The 18291-nt window shown below is 37.2% G+C and overlaps 1 protein-coding gene across 12 annotated transcripts in view; it reads right to left on the reverse strand.

Annotated features, from left to right (window-relative positions):
• HIVEP2 (HIVEP zinc finger 2) overlaps nt 1-18291 on the reverse strand; it is a 218845-nt gene that overhangs the window by 37940 nt on the left and 162614 nt on the right. For all 12 annotated transcript variants that reach the window (XM_088840792.1, XM_088840794.1, XM_055433119.2 and 9 more), the window contains one exon: nt 80-174. The gene's annotated coding sequence lies outside the window, so the exon portion shown is untranslated. The remainder of the gene's footprint in view (nt 1-79; nt 175-18291) is intronic.

An 18291-nucleotide genomic window follows, 5' to 3' on the forward strand; every position in this document is an offset into this window, starting at 1 on the left:
GGGTGCACAGTAAGTTAAAACTTCTCTTCAAGTTAAATGTAAAAGTAATAGGATAAAATAATAAATGTCAGCTATTAACCTGTTATCCTCATATCAAAAAAGTGCATCACAGCCGTCTTTGCTTTCCACGATGCCAACTCCCTCCACAGGAACACATGCACAACTTCTGGGAATCTAAAAAATAAACAAAAAGATTTTTTAAAAATGATGAACCTTGTAGTGAATTTAACCGACATACTACTCATAGAAATGCTCTCCTTGAGAAAAGAAAATTTGGAACTGGATCCTTCAAGACTATTTTTCTTTCAAGAAAAAGTTTCCTGTCTTCTCACATACTTTACATCATTTGAATAAGTTATTGCATTAAAAGAGAATTATCTGTAAACGTGGAAGCAACGTGGAAAATAATGCTAGAGTTAAATCAATGTATTGGAACTAGAAATTATGCCACTGCAATCCATGATACAAATCTGACTTAAAGCCGATTCCTAAAAAACTTCTTTTGGTGCATCAGCAACTAAACTCCCTAGGACGAAGACTCAGATAACCTCATAGAAAATTCTTTTCTATAGTTTATTTCAGCAATGTTATGTTCCATGCTAAAATTAATTTCTGAAATAGGAAGCCAAAACCAACCAAAGTTAAATCCTGAGACATAAACTCTGGAAAGTAACGAAGAAACGAACTTTCTCATACTTAGAATTAATTTATTCAAGCCTGATCCCCAAAAAAATGCATAGAAGATCAGTCAAAGTACACAATCCAAATAGATTAATCAGTCACAATCTTTAGATGGTTTATCTCCCAGTATAAAAGGCCCATATAAAATAGTACTACATATCGATAGATATCCATTGTATATTTGTTCATTTTTAAAAACATTGCTCTTCCTTCCAGACAAGTTATGTCTCATAGAAAGGACTAAAGCATCAAGACATGAGAGTTAAAATGTGCCTTAATCCAGTACCATTTCATGGGAGTGTTCAAAATGCTTAAAGGAAACAGTTAGCTTTAATTTTCTCCTCCTCTTTGCATATCACTTCAGGACACCCTGTGCACTTTGCAACATGAATCATTATAAGCACATAGGCCCACTCGGTTCCTCAAAAGACACAAAAGGTGCAAAAATAGCTTCTGCAATTGAAGCAAGAACCACGTCAGCAGCCAGATGAATGTGGGTGGTCAGATAAGATTCTGTTGCTGCAAAGGGCAAATTATTAAGCAAATGCTAGATTTATTTTCTTTCTAAACTTTGTTCAACCATTTTCTGGCACTTAAATGACTCTTGACAAGCTCCACCATTCTCAAAACTGAAAGCTTCATCAAAGCCAAAGAGCATGACTGATTAAACACTGAGGGAATAGTGATGGGGTCCTTAAAGATATATATGTATGTATTTATGTATGTATATGTATATACACATATAAAGTAGGCTTCCCTACTGGCTTAGAAGGTAAAGAATCTGCTTGCAATATGGGAAATCCGGTTAATCTCTGGGTTGGGAAGATCCCTTGAAGAAGGGGATGGTTACCCACTCCAGTATTCTTGCTTGGAAAAGTCCATGGACAGAGGAGCCTGGTGGGCTACAGTCCATGGGATCACAAGGAGTCAGACACTGTTGAGGGACTAACACTTTCACTTTCTTCATATCAAATTATAGTATATATATTATGTATAGTATGTATATAAGGTATAATTTTACATGTATATATATCCTTAAATATATATATATTGATGCTTTTAAACTGTGGTGTTGAAGAAGGCTCTTGAGAGTCCCTTGGACAGCAAGGAGCTCAAACTAGTCAAACCTAAAGGAAATCAACCCTGAATATTCATTGGAAGGACTGATGCTGAAGCTGAAGCTCCAGGACTTTGACCACCTGATGCAAAGAGCCGACTCATTGGAAAAGACCCTGAAGCTGGAAAAGATTGAAGACAGGAGGAGAAGGGGACAACAGAGAATGAGATTGTTGGCTGGCATCATCGACTCAATGGACAAGAGTTTGAGCAAACTCCAGGAGATAGTGAAGGACAGAGCAGCCTGGCGTGCTGCAGTTCATCAAGTTGCAAAAATCTGGACACGATTTAGCAACTGAACAACAACAACAATATTATAGCTTCTATAATTATACATATATATTTATATATATAACCATATCCATATTAACAAACCAAAGAGCACCTCTTTTGAAAAGAAAATCAAGTTCAAGTGCTAAAAAACCCAAAATTGTACCTGGCAATATGACCTAAGCTAAAGCATGGCATTTCTCAGATAAAAAAGAATAAATCACTGAGCTATTCACACTCTGAGATGAACTCATCCAAAATAGAAATGGGCCAAGATTCTATAGATACAGCTAATTACAGGGAACAACAACCTCTGGTATCCAGGGACTACCTGTGATTGGCGACCCCATGGCCACTGAACTAAAAGTTAAAAGACAAAAGGAGAATTTCAGCCTCAGAACGCTGGCACTGACATCCACTCCTTCCAGCTATCTGGCAGCTGCACACAAGCACCCAACCATCCCCTAACCCAGAAAGCGTCATTCCCACCAATAGCTTCCACAGGCAAAAGGGAGCATGTGAGTCCTCCAGACGAGATGTGTCAGGGGCAGTGTTCCCAGTTCTGACGCTGCTTTTCCAGTCTGACTCTCCAGGACTATGGCCACAGGAAATAGGAAACAGTAGTCTCATGATATGCACATATAACTGGACTGTTAGATGATAGAAGACTGCTCTTTTCACTCATTAAGAGGGTTTGAAAATTGTTTCTATTGTATGGAACTGCTACGCATGACCTCTTCAATGATTGGTTTGCCCTTGAAGAACAAAAAGCAGTGGTATTTTACCTCACAGAAACTTCCAAGTAATTAGTGTGATTTTAAAGAAAGATCTAAATGATAATAACATGAAAGACAGGACACCAAGTTTGGAGATTTTGCGCAAATCACTTTGTTGCAATTGGAATCAGTAGTGGCCTCTACAAGGGAGGCAACTGTTGTTACTATTAAAATAGAGACATAACTATCTCAGAAATTTGTTTCTGCCTTCATTTTAATTGAGGTTTTGTGCCTCAGTATCTTCTTTGAAATAAAAGAAACATATTTCCTCAAACAGTTCCTGAGAATGTAGTATTACAACTTATGCTTGTATTTCCTAGAAATCAGCAGTTCACACAGTATATTTTTTAAACAATGGAATAAAGCAAAGGGATTTTTCATCTTTTAAGCTTTACTTCTAGGTTATTGGATTCATAAGAAACCACTCTGCAATGAAACATTAATATCCAATAAAACTAACAAGTTTTCAGAAAAGTGTGTTCACAGATCTTGTTAAATATCCCCAAGTTATTTAAAATTCCTTCCTAAATATGAGGCAAAATTATCTTCACTTTACTAACAAAGACTGATGCTTCGTCGTTTACAGGCTTACAGAAGAGGTCCTTAAAAATATTTTCCAAACCTCCGTCGCCTACTTGTAACAAACACTTGGAAAATTTGAACACTATTGTTTCTAATCCAGTGGTTTCTCAGCCTATTTTTAGAAAAAAATCATCCTTGACATTAGATAATTATTCTTGGAAGCTTACAGGTTATTATTACTAAGCTAAGTGAGGGTCATGTTGAGCTATGATTAGATAGGTAGGCAGGTATTAATAGATAGATAGACAGACACGGAGACGTATCTAAAATGTCCATTGCTGGTAAGATTCTTTAGTATTTCATTTCTCTATTCTTCCAAATTATTTTAAGACAAGTTATGGTTTAATAGTTTACTATGGTTAGCACTTCATTGACAAACTTCTCATGCAAATACAAATGTTATCAACCTTTTTTCTGAGGTTAAACACATACACACTAGATCATAATTTTAGTAGAAGAGCCAATAAAATATACCAGTTACACTTTAGATGAGGGCTGTCACAATTAAAAACAATTATTATGTGCTTCAACTCGATGGAAGAAGTGGCAAATAGGACCTGGAAACAAGATATGATCCTTATATTGCTTGGTTAAAAGAAATGTTTAAAAGAAGGAATACCACTCTTCATATATTCATTCAGTAGTAGAAAAGAGATACACACCTCTTTTATTTTATAGAAGGGAGCAGAACAGATTCAAAAGTAGTAGGTAAAGACGGGAGGAGAGTACTGAAAGATACATGTATGCTTAAATGCTTTATCAGAGTGTACCCAAAGTGTACCAGAAGAAGCAGTTTCTCCTTGCTACAAAAAAGAACTTTGAATGGGGCCACTGTTCCACTTGGAGTGTCTGCTGCTGCTGCTAAGTCACTTCAGTCGTGTCCGACTCTGTGTGACCCCATAGATGGAAGCCCACTAGGCTCCCCCTTCCCTGGGATTCTCCAGGCAAGAACACTGGAGTGGGTTGCCATTTCCTTCTCCAATGTGTGAAAGTGAAAAGTGAAAGTGAAGTCGCTCAGTCGTGTCCGACCCCTAGCGACCCCACGGACTGCAGCCCACCAGGCTCCTCCGTCCATGGGATTTTCCAGGCAAGAGTACTGGAGTGGCGTGCCATTGTCTAGAGCAGCAAAATAAGAGGCACCTGGGAGGTGGAAGAGAAGATAGTTATAGGCTGGGAAGATACACACACACACACACACACACACACACACACTGGCAAGTCTGATTATAAGCCTGATTCTCATATTTTTAGAAACAGTTATGATACGAAGCTAAAGGTTGGAACTGGGTTCAGAATGTAAAGATGAAAAAGGGATAAAGCGCAGGAACAGGAAAGAGTGCTAATTTGAGTGCTAATTTCACTGCTCGGACAACTACATAGAAGGCTTTGAAAAGTGAAAAGTGTGTCCAGAAAAGGGGAGTTTTCACAAAAGGAGGATGGGACAAAATTCGATTACTCTGACATTGTGTTTAGTAATCTGCCATTCAATTACTCTGCTGGTTCTGGTAACTGCTGGCAAAAATGATCTGAGAGTGCCACTTCTCGGCAGGTTGTCACTGCTGGAGCACAGGAAAGATACAAAATAAAAGCATTGTGTGAATTAGAACTACTAAAAACACAAAAGAGTAAGTACCTGTGAATTAATGAATATAACTTAAGCCTCCTTAATTAGGGTTTCTAGACTATTTTGTGACACTTTTAGACATTTATAGAATGTCTATACTCATCAGAAAATGAGCTAAGTTTACAAAATACATAAATGAAAAAGCAAACTCTCCAGAGCCTAGAAGGGGAACATTTGTGAACAAGTGCTGCAAAGTGTTTCAGGTGCTTTGACAAAAATATAAGCACAGTACTGGGCAAAGCACAAAAGAGGAAATGGCCAATCCTATCAAGACAAGCACAAAAGGCTTGAGAGACACAATGATACTAAGTCTTTAAAGAAAACTATACGTGCTAATGGGCTTCGCTGGTGGTTCAGTCAGTAAAGAATCTGCCTGCAATGCAGGAGACCCAGGTTCAATCCCTGGGCCAGGAAGATCCCCGGAGAATGGAATGGCAACCCACTCCAGCATTCTTGCCTGGGAAATACTGTGGACAGAAAAGCCTGGCGGGCTACAGTTCATGGGGTGGCAAAGCGTCCGACATGACTGAACAACTAAACATACACACACACACTAATATGGGGCTTCCCAGAGGCCTCAGGGGAAGAATCTGCCTGACAATGCAGGAGACTCAACAGATGTGGATTCAGTCCCTTGGTCGGGAAGATCCCTTGGAGAAGGAAATGACAACCCAGTCCAGTGTTTTTGCCTGGAGAATCCCACGGACAGAGGTGTGTGGTAGGCTACAGTCCCTGGGGTCACAAAGACTTGGACACAACTGAGTATGCATGTATGCTAACATACAAAAACTTCCAGTTTCCAGTGTTAAATTTAGAGATAAATAATCAGATTAAATAAAAACATAAGGCTCTACCATTCCTGTTTCTCTCTAGTTTCATTTTATTTTACTGTGGTGAAAGTCTGGTTCATGGGTAAGCTTAGCGAACAAGGTAAATGTTCTAGTTAATACAATCTTATGGTTAGGTAAAGACCACAAAGAAATAATTTTTGTTTTAACATCTGCTAGTGGTTATTTTCCAAAGTACATTAGCCTTCTCCTTGAGTTAATTACAGTCTCCTGAACATAATTTAATCTTTCTTTGATGATTCAGGATAGTATAGTGTTCTCTGGTCCTTACTCTGCATCTGGGCTATGATTGTCTGGTGTTGGCAATGCAAACTTCTCCCCACATATATTCTTAAACACATGTCAAGTTTTCCAAGATCGGGGTTGTAATTGAGATTTTTCTTTTTTTCTTGACCACATATTTGACATCAGACTAACTTATTTTAGGAGCAAATACATAACCATTCACTTCTATCACCATTATTTGTTGAGCTTATTCTAAATCATATAGGGAGTATTTAGTAATGTGAAAGATTTTAGAAATCATCAAATCCCTCAGCCAAATAACAGGGAAAAAAAAGCTGAGAACCAGAGAAGTCAAAATACTTGCTTAAGGACTCATAAGTCACTATGATGATCGGGACTATATATAGCTTAGGTCTTCAACCTTTCAAGTCAACTATTTTCCACTATCCATATTACTATCTTATTACAAGTTTATTAACCTGACCCCATTGCAGAAACTGATTAAATGAAAAAAGGAATAAAAGTGAGGAATAAATAATATTGAACTTAGAATGAACAATGACATTTACTACCCATACCTTAAAGTTAATAAGTCAAATGAACAGAAAATTACAGTAGCTAAAAACCAATGCTCCATTAAACTGTTTATCAATTTTTATCCCAAAGCAAGAACAGCTCTTTAATTGACAGTTAATGGAGGTAAGCCCTTTGGTTCATAAAACCGAAATTTTAACAGAGCCTATAGCAATACAGGACCCCACCTTCACAGGTACTACTTCACTTGCAGAATGCTTTTTGCTGCTTTGTTTTTGCAAAACGGCATGGCCAATTAGATGTTCTGTATTAATTAAATTTTTTTTTTGTTTTCTCATATGTGATACATTTTTATATTTATATTCTCACTTTAAGTTTTCTTTCTCTTCTTTTCAATTCCCTCTATTCTATCCCTTAATAATATTCTGGCAGGTAAATAACTACTGCTTAACAAGTTATCTTAAATATTTATTCTTTAACTAAATACCTGAAGGATAAAGCCAAAGGAGGACTATTTGACTAGTGTATTCTAATAAGAAGGATGACATAACAAAGTTATACCTCCAAGGTATTGTTTTCCCCAATTTCATCTTTTACAGAACTTACGTTTACTATTTGGTTACAATTTTGGTATATCTAAATAAGGTCATAACTCTTTCTCTAAATGTCCTTTTACTCCTGGATGTGCCAAGATTAGCATAAAGAAAAGCCAATGTTAATTTTGGATTCTGTAAACAAAGAGAATAGAGAAATAGAGTGGTAAAATATGCATTATATTCGTAAGTATGTATAAACAAGCTGACCTTGCCTAAAGGAAAATCTCTCTCTTAGGGAAGAGCCTCCTACATCAATGGAAATAATACCCAAAGTAATGAAAGCCCGGCTGAAAACTTGAATTGCATTCCAAAATTTCATGCTACAACTGATTCTCAGATGTAATGAAAAAAACTGTTTCAGTCTCCATATCCTAGGTCCACACACAATAAAGATCCTTCAAGAAGAAATCAAGGCAAAGCCTATAGCATATCTTACAATATAATCAGATGGGCCCTATTCAGTAACTGAGCTGCTGAAATAATCAATTCTGTCTCTCTTGAAATTTTTACAGTCAGTGGGGAAATGGGGACTCAGATGCCAGTGTAAAGGTACACAACCTCAAATCTTGATTCCACACTGTCCAAGAATTGATGAGGCAAACAGAAAAAAATAAACAACAGGGTACAACCCTCAAGAGTTTGGAGTTAGACATAAAGTTCAGTTCAGTTCAGTCGCTCAGTCGTGTCCGACTCTCCGCGACCCCATGAATCACAGCACGCCAGGCCTCCCTGTCCATCACCAACTCCCGGAGTTCACTCAAACTCATGTCCACAGAGTCAGTGATGCCATCCAGCCATCTCATTCTCTGTCGTCCCCTTCTCCTCCTGCCCCCAACCTTTCCCAGCATCAGAGTCTTTTCCAGTCATAAAGTTAGGAAATGACAAATAATCTGAATATCAGCTATTATCAGAGCTTAACAAAGTATATGATCAAGAAGGGTTTGAACAACCAGGTAGGACAACAGTGCTAAGTGGTTCAAATGGAAGTCACATTTTATCCAAGTGAAGCATGCATAGTTGCTCAGTAGTGTCTGACTCTGCGATCCTATGGACTGTAGCCTACCAGGCTCCTCTGTCCATGGAATTTTCCAGGCAAGAATACTGGAGTGGTGTTGCCATTTCTTTCTCCAGGTGATCTTCTGGACCCAAGGATGGAACTCGGGCCTCCAGCATTGCAGGCAGACTCTTTACCATCTGAGCCACCAGGGAATCCCTTATCCAAGTGAGGTAACCAGAAAAGCTTTATAATCACCTCTGCTATGTAGTTATTCAGGAACTACCCTGGCACTTTGATAATCTCTGGGTGGCAGTCATATTTTCAGTCTCATCCTGGAATATGTCACCTGCAAAGTTTAAGGCTAGAAAAATGCTCAAGTTTCAAGCAGGTGCCCATCATATCCTAAAAGACAAACTCTGTCAGACAATTCCAGAATTTCATCTATTGGCTCATTCACTCAATCATATGATACATTTTCCAAAGCATATATATCCTAATGTGATGACATAAAATATTATTGGAAATCAAATTTCATATGAAGTTTGAATCTAGATATTATTGTCTCATTTATCTATTAACTTGTATCAATTTCAATGACATCGACTATGAATTCAAAATAATGTACACATGTGTAATTCAAAGATAAACAAGACAAGAATCCTTCTTTCAAAGAGCTTGCTGTCTAGTGTGTGAGAAAACCATATAAACAAGTTGTAAAAGCTACAGAAAATGGCCTTATGGGAGTATAGAAACAAGACACTGATTGGGCATGCAGCAGTTAGGAAACACTCTCTTAGGTCTTAAAAGAATGCTAGGATTCGATAAGTACAGATACAGAGAAAAGGCATTTAATATGTACACATCATTATGCATTAGAGAAGACCAGGGATGCTGAAGAAATAGCTGGTCTGACTAGAACACTTGGCACATCAAGATAATGGAAGTGAGGGCTGAGAAGGAAACGTTGTGAGGGATGGTAAGGGAACTCTGGTAGACAGTAACTGACATTAGAAGCTCCAAGCATACTACCCCAATCACAGAGACACTGTAGAAAGTTCACACATATTTCATCTCTTTCCATCTCTTCCTGGACAAACTACAAATGTGTAACCTGAAAAATAATAAATTTTGAGAAGTCTGTAAGATAAAGAAGACTTGAAGCTAAAGGGAAAAAGAAGTGATAAGAGAATTAGGGAATAAACTCTTGGAAAAGTGGGAAAGAAAAGGGAACTCAAAGGCATCGATTAAAAGATCAGTTTTAGAAGAAAGAATGAAAACTTTTGTTTTATTTATTTATTCTATATTTATTTGATTGCACCAAGCGGCATGCAGGATCTTCCCCAATCAGAGATGGAACCCATGTCCCCTGCATTGGGAATACGGAGCCTTAACCACCTCCAGGGAAGTCCAACTTTTCTGAATCAGAATGGAGGAAAAGAAGAAATAATGAAGCAAATTAACATTTTAGATAGAAAAGAAACAGAATTTTCCTTAAGATGTTCTTAACTCGCTCAGAAAAGTAGAATGCTGGTCATCTGATGGGCCTGAAGGAGCTAGAATTTGTTGAGGGACTTAATGAGTTTAAACAGCTATTTTCCCTGAGTAATTAACCACTTGACAACCTTAAGAACACTGTTTCTTATTAGGCTATTTAAAAAGAGTACTTTGCACCAAAACATACACAGAACTTATCTAAGTTGATCAGTTCAGTTTAGTTGCTCAGTTGTGTCTGACTCTTTGCGACCCTATGGACTGCAGCACGCCAGGCCTCCCTGTCATCACCAACTCCCGGAGCTTGCTCAAATTCAGGTCCATCAAGTCGGTGATGCCATCCAACCATCTCATCCTCTGTCATCCCCTTCTCCTCCTGCCCTCAATCTTTCCCAGCATCAGGGTCTTTTCCAATGAGTCAGTTCTTTGCATCAGGTGGCCAAAGTATTGGATAAATATATCTAAATACTATACCAAATAAAATATAAAAATTTCTTTTATTTTTAAGTAAAACTCTAAAGATGATGAACTATTTAAGACATTACGTATGAATAATAGATGTAAAACAATCTTTAAAAATTTATATATTTCTTATCTTTTCTTTAAAAGAATAGCTGTGGAGATCTTTTACTATAAACATGAAAACCTATCTATTTTGATTTTAGAAATGTTGAGTTTAAAAGACTGAACTATTAGTTAATATCTAGGATATAGATTCCTTACCTTATTGAATTAACTATATATATTCAACCACAATGAAATATATTGAAAGTTAAAAAGTCATTTGAATGTCCCACAGGACATGGGACAGTAGCTGGCAGAGTAGGAAGTCAATAGATATTTGTCAGTTGAGTGAATGGAGGAATAAATAAATGTGAATAAGCACATGAAATAATGAATGACTGTGAATATACCACATGTGTGTGCCCACCACCTGAGAAAACACTCTTCTTGCTTACTGAATAAAAAAAAGAACTTCATAAACTCTCAGACATAGAGTACAGATGGGATCTTGGTTAGTCTACCACCATATCCAATAATTGAGGACACAGAAACCCCTCAGGACTAAGTGACAGACCTAAGCGGACTCTGGGAAAGTTGAGCATCCCTAAACCTCAAAAACGGTTAGTTTTTGAATTTCTGGCACTTTTTCATCTAGTAACCACAAAGAGAAATTTTCAGCAAATGTTGCAAGGTGCAGAGAAGTTAGATGTTATTTAAAAGTTTAGGTAGAAAAATAGTTAACAGAAATGTGTATTTTTTTAACCAAATAATAATTTTAAACATCCAATCACCTTATCTTTTGTTAAGAGTTTCAACTCAATACAGTAACTAAAGTAAGTTAAGAGTTAGGCTTAAATCTCTTTTAACTGAAATGTAAACAATAAAATATTAATTTAACATGGTCTCTCCAATTTCTCACTCTTTCTTTCCTGCCTCCGTACTGATTGGACTGGTCATTTTAATTGCAAAAGACCTGTGAAGTCTGATGCTGATTCTATCATGCATGCATGCTCAATTGCGTCAGACTCTCTGCAAGGCAATGGACTGTAGCCCGCTAGGCTCCTCAGTCCATGTAATTTTTCAGGCAAGAATACTGGGTTTCCATTTCCTTCTCCAGGGGATTTTCCTGACCCAGGGATCAAATCCTGCATTGGCAGGAGGATTCTTTACCACTGTGACAGCTGGGAAGCTCTAATTCTATGTATACGTATGCCAAACATGTAGACATGAAAAGCACTGAAAACCAGGGGAAAAGAAAGATCATGCCTGGATTAGAACCTGAAGCATGTTAGGATGAGAGAGAAAATGTGCAAATGAAAAGAATACTGCATTTTAATTCAGGAAATTCACACCCCTGCGTTAGTTCTAGGGCTTCCCAGATGGTGCAGTGGTAAAGAATCTTTCTGCCAAGCTGGAGAGGCAAGAGATGGAGGTCAGGGATCTAAATCCTGTAACTGCATAATATTGGACAATTTATTTAACCTTCTTTCTTCTGTGAGAAAATGAAAACAATAATTCCTTCCAATCAAGACTGTTGTATCCAGGTGTCTGTCACAGTAGGTACTCAATAAATTGATTTTTGAAAGATAATAAGATTAAGGGGGAATCCTGTGAGGAAGAGAATATAATAGCTAATGATATAAAATCTCATAATTCTATATATCACTACCTAAAGCAGAACATTGCAACAGTCATGCTGTGCTTCAGCCCACTAACATTAAGGATATATTTATTGATGGCTTGAATATTCATTTCTTATGGTATTGTTAGTGATCGAGATGATTTTTGTCAGTGTTATAATCAATTTATCAAAGAAAAGTGATGATGATCCCATGCCATGTATTGGTTTATGTAACAAATTTACGTATAATTCAGTGGTAACAAAAATATGTACTGCGAGCTACTATGGACAAAGTAAGGTGTCTATTTCAGTTCATTTAGCAATTAAAAGGGAGCTGTGCATTTTACAATATTTAATTGTCTTTTTAAAGTGAGGACATATCAGAGATATGTATGTGGTATCAGTATCAAGGAGAATTTTTTTTTCTCCCTAAAAACTGGCTTTATAGATTACATTGTAAGCTATTTAGTGTCCCTTTTTAGGTTGACTGCTAGAAAGCTAACATCTAAATTTGGGGCCTTTCTCTAGGAAGTATTTAGGCTTTGTTTACATGTATTTTGATCATTAACATCATTTCTAGATTCAAGTTCTAGTCCTACCTTTGTTTCCTATTGGCTCATGCTCACACTCACTAATTTATACACACATACACCTCAATAATGAAGACTATTACAAAAGACATAATAAATGTAGCTGGGAACTGTTTCCAAAATTGAATCTATTTGTATATTTCAATAGTGTTTGGGCAGCACAACTCTGAAAGCTAACTGGTTCCAGGAACATAAAAAGTAATGTGGAAACTCCCCAAATATTTTTCTTTCCTCCAGCCTCCAACTGTATTGATTCCAAGAAAAGAAAGGATTTCATAAATACAACTGAAAAGGTACATATAACACAACTCAAGAAAAACATTAATTGTTTTTCCTGCTCTAAGAAATTGCATATGAATAATATGGAAATAATATGGTCAAATTATATTATCTTTGAGACATGGTCAAATTTCCAGCTACTGTCAAGGCTCAGCAGCAGACATGGTAAATGCATCTGACATATTCTTGGACACAGATAACTTACACTGGCAGATCCAACACGCAGATCCTGTGCAGAGTATTCAAAGGGTTGGATGAATGTTTTTTATTTGCTGAACATCCATAGGGTATAAAATCAGATTTGAACACATGTACTTTAACAACTTTAGAATCCATTTGATCAGAAAGCATTTCAAGTCTTAAATCAACTTCTACTTTAAAGGTAAAAGCATCATCTATCATAAATGTTACAAAAATTCTAAACAGTGAGTTAGAATCCCAAAGCCATTTTCAGTGAGGATTTCATTAGCCCATCATACGTGATTTAATTTTCTCTTTGTTTTCAAATAAATCCAAATGCTGGAGAATGTGTATTTGTATCCATAATTTTGGATTTCAGTCAAATTGACTAGTATCCAATATGCGCGTATTAGCTTGATTTCTATATTGTTCACACCTATATAAATAATTTGAGGAACACAATTTAAACAATGCAGCCAGCAATAAGTCACCCTGAAAAAATTAGAATAAATTTTTAAAATATGCTTTGGTTTCAGCTTTAAAGCAGTTTGTCAAAATCTGCAGACCATGAATGGTCTTCATCACACACTATTCACTGACTTCACATACACTATAGTTATTTGGAATCTCACTTTCATTCTCTCTGATATTTCACTGAAGGGAAAATAATTTGTTTAGAAATCTTATTAAGGATTCTTCCTTAGCACAGATTCTCACTAAAACAAACAAAAGTAGAGAAAAATAAGCAAAAACAATTAAGCAAATAGATATACAAAGATGACAAAATTAAATATTTTATCATATTGTCTCATTTATCAGGCTTTCTCTGATTTCATTAAGGGCCTTTAGACTAGGTGCCAGAACTAATTTTGCAGCATCTGCTCTTTGGTTTTAACATGGGTATACAAGTAGATTATAATATGTCTTTTAATTGATAACTAGCAATATAGAGAAGAAAATGTTTTAATAATGCCTTGAGTATGTGTATTATGTTCCTTTTCACAGCTTATCATTTCATCTTCATAATGTCCTTATAATGTGAGAAAAGCATGTGGAAATAGAGACTCAGAAAGGTTAAGTAGTTGTCAAAGCAATCTCTCCAAGATTACACAATCAAATCAGTGAGGAGTGACCTGGCTTCCTCTCTCCGAGAATAAGGCTATTTCCATGGACCACAGAGGATGCTATAAGCCAGCTTTAAGAAAGGTTTTTAGAAAGCATGTATGGGATTCATGAGCAGGAGACACAGGTTGAAGATACCCTCTGCCATGGACTGCCATGTTGGGTGTGGTTCCCTTATCTTCTCTGAGCTTGAATTTCCTCATATATGAAATGGGAATATAAGTCAATTTGTACTGCAAAAAAATAATAAAATAAGATAAAATGGGAATCATAAAGGTGCTGGCCCTATTTATATACCACTCAGTCAGTGAGCCAAAAATTGAGATGACATGACATGTCAATTGACATGTCAATTTTAAGTCACCAAATAGTGTTTGTGTGTGTGTGTGTGTGTGCGTTAGTTGCTCAGCCATGTCCGACTCTCTATGACTCTGTGGGAAATGCCCGCCATGGGATTTCCCAGACAAGAACACTGGAGTAGGTAGCCATTCCCTCTTCCAGGGGATCTTCCCAACCCAGGGATTGATCCTAGGTCTCCTACATTGGGGGCAGATTCCTTACCATTTGAGCCACCAGATACTCACAGACCGAACCAAATTTGTTGGTAAAGAAACAGAAAGAGAAGGAATTAAAAGGCTTGAGCCTTAACTAATACTTCCTGTTTCCCTGAGGGCCCTGAGCAAGTTCTGTCAGCCCACAGTAAGGCATCAGAAAGCTTTCTACACAATAATGTGACTACTCTGTGGTTAAAAAAGACCAGCCAAAGCCTTCTGTACACATTCAGTGGCAACAAATTTACACTCATTGCATGCATTGATGGGAAATCACTTTAGCATCCACCCAGTGTCATGACAAGGACCTGCAAAGACCAGGAAGGTTTCAGACATGTGAGTCCTGCTGGGCTGCAGTGGGAAGATGTGTCCATGGAGGGAGGGTTACTATTTTTCTAGTGCAGGCTCTGCAACATCTTCACCCCAGAAGCTAAAAATGGCATAATTTCATCTGTGCCTGGCACAGTCTACAGTAAGCATCAACCTTTAGTTTAGTAAATGGGAAGGGACACATGAAAAAAGATATCAGCATCACTAGTGTTCTTAATTGTAGGGACCACTGATAGACCCTTAAAAGCCCTTCAGTAGGTACATCTGCTTAGTCATGCCTCGTCCATAAAAATGACAGGACTCTGCACTTGAAGACACTTGGCCTAGTCACCCTTGATGCTTTTCTATATTTGGACCATGACCCTTTTGACTATTATGGTCCTTTCTCTTCAAATTTGTTAACAATAAAATCCATTTTTCAGAACTTAGAAATGGATGAACAGGAGGGCAGAAACAGTGTAATAAATAAGCCTGTGCAAAACCTTATTTTATTACCTGCTCCCATGACCTGTTTCATAAAATAGATCTTCCTTTCTTCTCTCCTCATGGAGAAAGGGGCACTGAGAATGGAACTCTTTACTCATAAGAAAAAAAGTAACAGAAAAGAAACAATATTGGCATAGTACTCAGAACCAAAAAATACATCATATGGAAAATATTTATAAATAGTGCCTCCTCACCAAGGGTTTGCTATAAATGGAGGGTTTCCGTATTCTTGTCAGCTTATTTTCTTTGACAAAAACATCTCAAAGAAAAGTTCAAATGACTGTATTGCAATGTGGTCTAATTTCCATGAGACATAAAATAAGGTTAGGGTGTAAAATAGCTATACTTAATAGTTTGGGATTGGAAATGTGTATTTTTATTTTTATTAGGCATTAAACTTGACCTATACAAGTGAACCCAAGTCAAAATAGTTCTAAATTGTTTCACAGCCCTTTCCTTCATGAGACAAAGGAAATAGTTGTAACTCATCAAAAGCGATAAATTTGAAATACTTTCTTCAAGGAGACAGCAATTAGGAAATTTAAGTGAAAATTGGCACACATCATTTAGACAGTGAAGGGAGGCAATGTCATCCAAAATTGCAAACAAAGAGCTATTCTTCTGGAATAACAGTTTTCCTGCTGTGTACATATGTGGTTGGTATGCAAATATCATGTACACACATCTCTAAAATCCTTCCCTTTGTTTCTAATGTGGTGATATTATGTCAGGAAAAGTATTATCAGTAATTATGAATTGAGCTTCTAGGTAATAGCAGGTAGTGCCTGTCAAACATAAAAGAAGATTTTCCTCCTGAAAAGCCACAAGAAATTATCTCCTCCTTTGATTTGTGTGGCGAGGAGAGCAAGTCAGGAATCTCTTCTGTCATTGACACTCCCATGAAGGGAGTGAGCCCAGTGACAAATCTCATACACAGAGGAGGCGCATTCAAAAGATCCCAAAAGAAGAAACCATATCCTGGAGGCTTCTCAAGTCTCTGGATCAAGCCTAGCCTGAAAGCACATGACCCTTGAACGACTGGGGATTGTGAGTCAATAATGTTTCCATCTAAGCAGTAAAGAAATTTGAGTCAGGTTCTCTGTCCCTTGCTATCAAAGGAATCACCACACAAATAGTATGATTAAAACACATGGGCTCCTGTTTCTTACTTCCTAGATCGACCTGCCTGCCCATGAAGAAGGCACGATGCCAAGGAAGGTTGTAGTCTTTCACCTGGGCTGCAATTTTCTGCCCAACTCATTCTCTCAAAATAAGAAGTACTGAGCTGACTCAGCTGCTTGTATGTTTTGGAAATTAATACTTTGTCAGTTGTTTTGCTATTATCTTCTCTCATTCTGAGGGTTGTCTTTTCAACTTGTTTATAGTTTCCTTTGCTGTGTAAAAGTTTTTAAGTTTAATTAGGTCTCATCTGTTTATTTCTGTTTTTATTTCCATTACTCTTGGAGGTGGGTCACAGAGGATTGTGCTGTGATTTATATCATAGAGTGTTCTGCCTATGTTTTCCTCTAAGAATTTTACAGTTTCTGGTCTTACATTTGAGTCTTTAATCCATTCTGAGTTTATCAAAATGGGTCAGAATGGACATCATCAAAAAAATCTACAACAATAAAAGGTGGAGAGGATGTGGAGAAAAGGGAACCATCTTGCATTGTTAGTGGGAATATAAATTGATACAGCCACTATGGAAGATGATATGGAGATTCCTTAAAAAAGTAGGACGAAAACTACATATGATCCAACAATCCCAATACTGGGCATATACCCTGAGAAAACCGTAACTGAAAAAGACACATGTACCCCAATGTACACTGCACAACTATTTAGAATAACTAGGACATGGAAGCAACTTAGATATCCATCAGCAGATGAACAGATAAAGAAGTTGTGGTATATATATATATATACACACAATGCAATACTACTCAGCCATAAAAAGGAATGCATCTGAGTCAGTGCTAATGAAGTAGATGAATTTAGAGCCTATTATCGACAGTGAAGTTAAGTCAGAAAGAGAAAAACAAATATCATGTATTAAAACACAGATATGGAATCTAGAAAGATGGCGCTGATGAAGCTATGTGCAGAGCAGCAGTGGAGACGCAGACATAGAGAACAGACTTACGGACATGGGGGGCGGGGAGGAGAGGGTGGGACGAATGGAGAGAGTAGCCTAGAAACATAAATATTGCCACATGTAAAATAGATAGCCAGTGCGAATCTGCTGTCTGACTCAGGGAATTCAAACCGGGCCTCTGTGACAAGCTAGAGGGGTGAGAGGGAGTGGGAGGTGGGAGGGAGGTTCAGGACCAAAAAAAGAAGTAATTCTGCTCCTGAGGCTCAATGTCACAGGTGACTCCAAGAAGACAGCACTGGAATGATGAAGTCCAAGGGTTCTGGAGAACTGGGTCTCAATTGTAACACACCCACCAGCTACAAGACCTTGATTCAATTACTAATTGAATTGCTCCTAACATCTGTTTCTTCATGTAAAACGGGGTTAACAGCAGTCCTTACATGAGAAGATTGTTGTGAGTATTAAGTGAGATGCCATATATAAAACTCCCAGACAATATCTGAAACTTATGAACATTCATAAAGTACTGGCATTCTTATTGATATACTAGCAGAGATAAATTTTCTGCAGCTGTAAATATAGGCTGACATTCTATTTATAAAAGTAGATACTTGATTTTTATTATTTGAGCTATATGAATAACAAGTGTATCAAATTCATTGAAAATGGTTATTTGATTTTGCCTGTACCCAGCCTCTTGAGAATATACTGTCTCAGTGCAAGTAAATATTCAAAAGGAAAACTTTTAAAAATTGTATTTCATAAAGTAAAGCTCATTAAGTAGAAAACCAAT

This window comes from Moschus berezovskii, chromosome 10 (genome assembly GCF_049115385.1).
Source record: "Moschus berezovskii isolate FMDL1 chromosome 10, NW_MosBer_1.0, whole genome shotgun sequence".
Lineage (NCBI taxonomy): Eukaryota > Metazoa > Chordata > Mammalia > Artiodactyla > Moschidae > Moschus > Moschus berezovskii.